Here is a 7,054-nt window from a genome sequence, read left to right as displayed (position 1 = left end):
GATGCAATTGTTGCATTATTTTAGAGTTAGGTGGTTTCGCTGGCTCGTCATACACAGCAGAAGCTTCTTAAGCTAGTAATCAGTATATTGCATTACACTTTACGGCATGGTTCACATAACTCTGTTTAATCCTTTCCCATGGATGCTGGGGTTTGTTTCAGTTATGTTTATACCATATGTTAGCATGCTGCACATGAGTGAAGGCTTTACCACATAATTATTGGAAATTACTTGTAAACTTTGGCTTTATGAAAGCATAAATGGTGATTTTTTTTTTTAATACTTAGATTGTTGATGTGATGCTTGAGGTCAGTTTACAAAACTTGACTTTATTATGTAGCTGTTTATATTTGCATGAATTTAAGTAAAGTGATATAGTACTTTATATGTCTTATAAAATTTACCCAGGTTTAATCACTTTAACCTTACTACAGTGAATTGCAATAGTAGGTCTGGACTTTGAGACCTACTATTACTGGGGGGTTTGGGGGTGGAGGGAAGCCGTCTGAATGGGGAAAAAAAACCCTGAACGCTGTATGTGCTGGGTTTTTATCTTAGAATGGCCAACTCTCTATTATTCCTATGTCAATTTGATACAGTAGGGGCTTCCACACTTCCCATATCTGTGCCCTATGTCACTTTTATCAACTTTTTAATCCGTTGTTAACATGTCGTAACCTGTTTTTCCGAGCCGCCTTTAAACGCAACATGAGCGCTACGACGCTCGCGCTGGGTTTACACCTGTGCGGCAGTGAAGGAGACCTGCTGCTGTGCAGAGCTAACCAGGTGTGTTAGAATCATGGCAGCAAAACGCAAAGAACTTTTCACAGTTTTTCCCCCAAACTAACCGACTGAGTTGAGTAAAGCTGTTGGATGCAGGTAATGCTAGCTAAAAGATAACTAGCTAATATCAATGCACCACCTTAAGCTGTTCAGCTACGATTAATGTTGCCCCCCCGTTCGCCGTTCGTCTGGAGCCGGGGCTGAGTATAACAGGGAGTCTCTAAGAATCCACCCCCCACACACACGTCGTTCAACCAGACAGCTATTTGTAAACCATAGGGGGGTGAGGGGGCAGAAATAGTTTGGAAACCACTGGGGGGGCCCAGGAGAAAAAGTTTGGGAACCACTGTTCTAGTGGAGTCTGCTTTGGTCCAGTCTTGCTATTGTAGGTCTGGCTTTGTCCATCCATCCATCCATCCATGGTTATTATCTTGCTGGAAGTTTACATCTACCCAGGTCTGCAGTATTTTGCTGCCTCTAAATGGTTTTCCATCATCTATGACCTGCTTGATGTCATGACTGCTGAAAACAGGATCTTCTTAAAGAGACAGAGGTCCAATTTCAAGGTGTTAAATTTCTTTTAACAACTGGATGTAAGACAGTCAGTTGATTGTGCTATAAAATGACATTGTGTGTCTGAAAAATATACAACGCTGCCCCTTTAAATGATATGCAGGTGGTGGAAATTGGTTTGAGGGGATTTTATTTAGAGGCATCAGGGTCAAGGGGGTTGAAAACATATCCGCACCACACCTTTTCCTTTCAGTGCCTAATTGTGTGCCACTTCATGTTGGCCCATCACATAAAGCACCAACAAAACAATAATGTGGAGTATAATCTGTAACATATCTAAAGATTCAAGGTTAAGAAAGCGTTTGCATGTCACTATATTTCCATTCCATTGTTCCATCACTTTGTTGCCTTGTAGCTGCTGATAAGTGACCAAGCTTCATCACCCTGCCCATGAACAAGGCCACATTCCCCCTTCACCCGCCTCCTCGGGCGTTGTTCAACTCCGTCTGTGTCAGCCCAATATTGCCACAGCCCCATAATTCGACTTTAATTAATTCCCAGCCACATGTAAAATTCCTGCAGTTGCCGATGAAAGAAATGGTGTGTTTCTCTTAAAGGCAGATTGACGGGAAAGCGAGCGGCTTTGCTACAGTGCTCGGGGTTCAGAGGAATGCTAATAATTCCGAAAGGCTTACAGTTCGCTGGCAGTATCCATGGCGATTCCCTCTCACACAATGGTGGCCTTTTTTAGAGGAGTGGAGCGGGGAGGGCAGGGGAGGGGGGCCGCTCCCTCATTGACTGGGTTTGGGTGAGATGTTAGGAGAGACCTCCTTCAACTTTGGGGTTAAGTGTTTGATTATTGCAGGTTTTTTCCGGGTTAATAATGGAGCTGACTTAAAGCCAAGGCTGTTATCTAAAACACTGCTGTGATGTTTGCATTTATTTGCATAAGTGTTGTTTTAGGTGAGCACATCCAGTTTGCTTAAAGGCGTGGTCGTATTATAAGATGAGACCATGTTACGTCTCTGGGATCATCGCCGCTTTTCTTTACCAAACAGCAGATTACTGAACTCGTGGAGCAAATGATTTTGATTATAGTTCATCTTCATTTTGTGCGTCATGTTCCTTGTCCTGGCGGTGGGGGAGGGGTAGGGGGTTAGGGCACTGTGAGAACTTGCATGTTGTTTTACCATAAACAGTGGCGCAACTACACATTATTCAGGTGGATGCGAAAATCCACCTGAATAATGTGTAGATCCCCCCCCCCCATCCCCCGAGGCGACGATACGTGAAGGGTATAAATCCCTACATTTACCTCGTAAGGCGCGCTGAAGTGTATGGGAAAACATCATCGGCGCGCCGCCCCCTCCAGACGGGGTTTTGGCGCCCCCTCTGGTGCTGCGCCCCTATGCGTTGCATACCCTGCATACCCACTTTTTGCGCCACCGACCATAAATAAAATCAGACTCTGTTTGAAGGTAATTTTATTGTTTTTGCCTTAAAAAGCTAAATGTTTGTGATTTCCCCTATGATCGCCTGAAAGTACTGATTACCAAAATCCCTTTTTTTTTTTCCACAATCAATGAGTCCACAAATAGAGGCACATGCTACCCTCGTTGCCCTCTGGACAACCTTGTGTTTTCTTTCAATTTGCCAATGATATATGAGAAAATTAACCCAATCCCTTTCACAAAGCATGAAAAAAACAAGCATCACACTCATTGCAAAGCAAATAAAATTGAATACGGTTCTATGTTTGGAGCTTTTTTGCTGTATTATTTCAGTGCATCCTTTGTAAAATTCACCTTTAAAAGTTTATTGTCCCCAGGTGTTAACCCCTGCTGAGACTTCCTGTTTGGCCTCGGCACCTGGTGTAAGAGCTACAGCCCTCCTCCTGCTTGCTTGCCAGCTTCATTAGTGGAGCTYGAGATCTTAATTGCCCTAAATTTATAGAGTGGATGTACTGTGGAGCAGCTGTTACATCCAGACTGGCTTTTGAATCCAAGGCTCCTTCAGGCATGCCAGCTGAACYGTGAGCATTTTCTGAGAAGTTTTTCGGTTGATTCAGCATAACTTCTAAGAAAGAAAAAAATGTTAACATTTAAGTACTTTGTTTCAGTTTATCTGTTTAGGCCCTTAAAACCAGTCAATGGACATACATCCTTTTCAGTGGATCTTGATTATTAAACAATGCAGTGGAGTTCAGTTTTTGAAAAAAAAWWTKTTGTTGTTTTTTTTTATGGAAGAAAACCGARCAGATTGCATCGAGTCACTGACTGCTGGAGGAGCATGTCGTGACAATGGACAATCACACACCGTTTCTCATACCTGCATGAAACGGAAACTCCTCATTCAGAAGAAGAAACCCCCCCCCACCCCCCAAAAGTTCCAGAATTTGTGTGAACGGTCATCTGTCATGACCAACCTGGGAGGTTTGAGAAGATGGCACACACAMAAAAAAGGACAAAGAACAGAAGCACCAAACTTGGAGTGCATTCTATTTTGAAGAAAAGTAAAAWCGTGGCAGCAGCATATGCTTTCATGGCTTCATCTAGGAGAAGAACAGAGCCACACAGATAATCTCTGAGCCAGTTCAGTCTATAGGATAAAAGACAGTATGGTGTGGCGCCATAAGGGATCAGATACTGCTAGTTGCAGTAAAAGCTCARCCAAAGCTATGTCTAGGAGAGAAGCAGGGTTAAACACTAAAAGACAGAGCCAAATGTATAATCTATAGACGGAGAACATAAAGTGTTTGGCAGTAGTAGCTCAGCCGATGCTCCCTTTTGTATYCTATAAAATCCTGTATAACAATCATTTTCCAGTAAAGTGCCCAAATGAACTGAATTAAAAAAAACAAAAAAAAAAAAACATTCTTATATGCCAAGGATCTCCAGCCTCATGAAAACCTAAAGAAAAGTTTAAYTAGAAATGACTGAAGATGATAATTATATGACAGATAAAAATAGCGAATATACAATAATTACATGACTGATAGAAATAGTAGAGAAGCTGTAATTATAAATATGACAGCTGATGCGGTCTCTCTGCAGGAAACCACAGTCTTTATTTGTTTCCAGCGTTTTCCACCAGGCATGTGCTCACTGCTGGGGAAATTACCATGTTGTATGGGATTATAGTCATTTTGGACTGCAGGGCAGCTGGATAGGTTTGGGGAATGTGGGTTAATTGCTGAGCCCATGTGCTTTTACAGACCACAGGTTAATGAGGGGAGTGTTTTTTATATCAACCTAACTAGCACATGCTCCTAAATAATTGTCCGAATTGAATAAAGTAGGGTGATTCGTAACTCGGTACTAATTGTTTGGTAGAAGGGATTGTTCAGCCATGACGTTTCTATTTATTTTTGTAAGGATAAACTTTCTGTTATGCCGTCTCCTCAGTAGAATATTGGATCATCCTGTTAAACATTTTTCTTTCCATGTTTTCTGAAGACCGATTGCCCTGTTAGAGAGCCTTCAGTATCCAATTAGCCGCCTGTCCTTATCGCGGTTGTTCTGGGGGAGTGTGACAGCTTTTATCAGCGCCAGCACCTCCCAAATTCCACAGTGATTTACAGTATTTTTATGCACAGACTCCAGATTTGTGCTGTGTGTATTTTGATAAAATAGCGCCTTGGAAACTTATTTCTGCCTTTTGGACGTCAGTGCATTTCGTCATGATGCGACCACAGGCCKGAATGTATTTTATTGGGACTTTGTGGTAGACCAACAGAGTACAATGAATGATTGTGAATAATCAACTATCTTACAAATGAAAGTCTGTAAAGTTCATGTGTATTCAATCTCTTTTACTCCGATTTCCCACATATTATCTACAAGTGTCCAATGTAAACTCGGTGTAAATATACAGCTGTTCGTAAAGCCTTTATARGTTTGACATTGAGCGAACATCATCAAAATTACCAATAAACTCAACACAAGCTTCACAATTAAATGGAAAAACGAGTATGGTACATTTAAACTGACAAGATGGGCAGGAATTCAAATGTAAAACATTCTCAGAATCAGAACACATTATTTATTGTCATGATACATTTTGTATAATACACCATATAGGCATAAAAATGCATCCCATTGGTCTGAGTGAAAAGTATCCACAAACGCATATGTAACTATAGCAACACTTAGATTGTCCCGAATAGATGTAGTATTTAGGAGGGATGAAAGAATGAGCATCTGAAAACCAACATTAACAAATTACTCAGAATGGATTTTGTGAATTGTATTTTTGTTAACATGTCTCTTCCAGAAACTGTTACACTGGTCCAGTCAAAGTCCTGACCTACATTAAATTTAGAGTCTGGGGCAAGACTGACATTTCTGTTCATGTTCTCCATCCAATCTGACTGAGATGGAACCGTTTTGAAAAGAATAAAAATGATATGTAAAGCTGGTAATTCAGGACACCGTAACTGGGTTTATTTCAGGATACGTGTTTCTTTCTGTGCTGTAGTAATTCTTTATTAATAAAGTAATACTTTCTGGGTCCTTTGCACTTTTAGTTTTCCTATAAGTAGCTCAAAGCTGCTCATTTAGTGTCATTTGGAATCATCAGGCCGATGGTCGATACGATTTGAAGTCGCCCTTTCACAGTAGCCCGGATACGGATGTGAAGAGATTAAATTTAGCCTAGGAAAATTTATTTCCCTTTGTTGTCACGCGTCATGGCAGCAGTATCATTCGACATCTGCTAGTGAGCACATTTAGCTTTGCTCCAGTGACAGGCTCAATGTTCCTCCTCTTCCTGTCATCATTCCGGCCTTGAGTGAACCCTGATGACTGTGTTTATGAACCTGCCTGCAGAGGCTGTCCTACTGCTGCTGTTCCTCTCTCTCTAGACGCTTAAGAGTGACCTCATGAAGACGGCCCACACGTCAGGGGTCCGGCTCGCCTCTCTTCTGGACGCCAGCCAGAATGAGCTCATCCATGACAGTGCCTCCAGCTGCTTGGTYGTAGGAGTGTCGTTCTTATTCGAACTCCTCGTCCAACCCGGGCGGGTGTAAGAGGGCAGGGTTGGAGGGACGGGGGGTTTAGTGTGACACCCTTCCCAGAAGCACCATCGCCGGCTGACCACTGGCAGCCTGCCGCCCCCTCGGCGCCTGCAAAGCAGCACGGCCTTGGGCCTCCACTGTTCCCTACGGAGAGGCTCAGTTTGTTCTGGACGCACGCCAGAGCTGAGCGATGGAGGGAGGTGGGGGGGCATGGCCAGGTCAGCTCTCGGGGGTGGTCTCGTAGTCAATGCATGTGAATGTATTTTGCGGTGCGTTTGGAGCCATAACGATTAGCTTGTGTTTTTTTATACTTTGATTCTGTTGTCTTTGCTTTGGCGCTGAGCTGTCAGGATGTAAGATCTCTTTGTCTCCTTGAAGYCCAGAGTGTACAGAGAGGTGGACGGTGCAGACATGATTGTGTTTCTTGCTCTTTTCAGTGTTTTCTATAACCACGGTTTTGATTCTGACCGGTTTCGTCAGCTATAGGAGACTAAAACAGCATAGAGAGCTATCAGATAGCCGCACCGCAGCCTGTTGTGCTGGACTCTGTCACCCACACATCTTCTTGGCTAACGAAGTCAATCTGGTCTCAATCTGTGGTAAAACTCACAAGCGTGGGGGCAGCTGAAGGTCAGAKCCTAAGAAGGAGTCGTATCTCTCGGCTCGGCCTCCTTCTCTCCGTCTGTGGCCTCCTCCTTTTAACGCTTCAGCCGCTGCTTCCTGAGCCAACCATTTGGAATCAAT

This window comes from Poecilia reticulata, linkage group LG8 (genome assembly GCF_000633615.1).
Source record: "Poecilia reticulata strain Guanapo linkage group LG8, Guppy_female_1.0+MT, whole genome shotgun sequence".
In the NCBI taxonomy this organism is placed as follows: domain Eukaryota; kingdom Metazoa; phylum Chordata; class Actinopteri; order Cyprinodontiformes; family Poeciliidae; genus Poecilia; species Poecilia reticulata.
Note: the sequence above shows the minus strand (reverse complement) of the source record.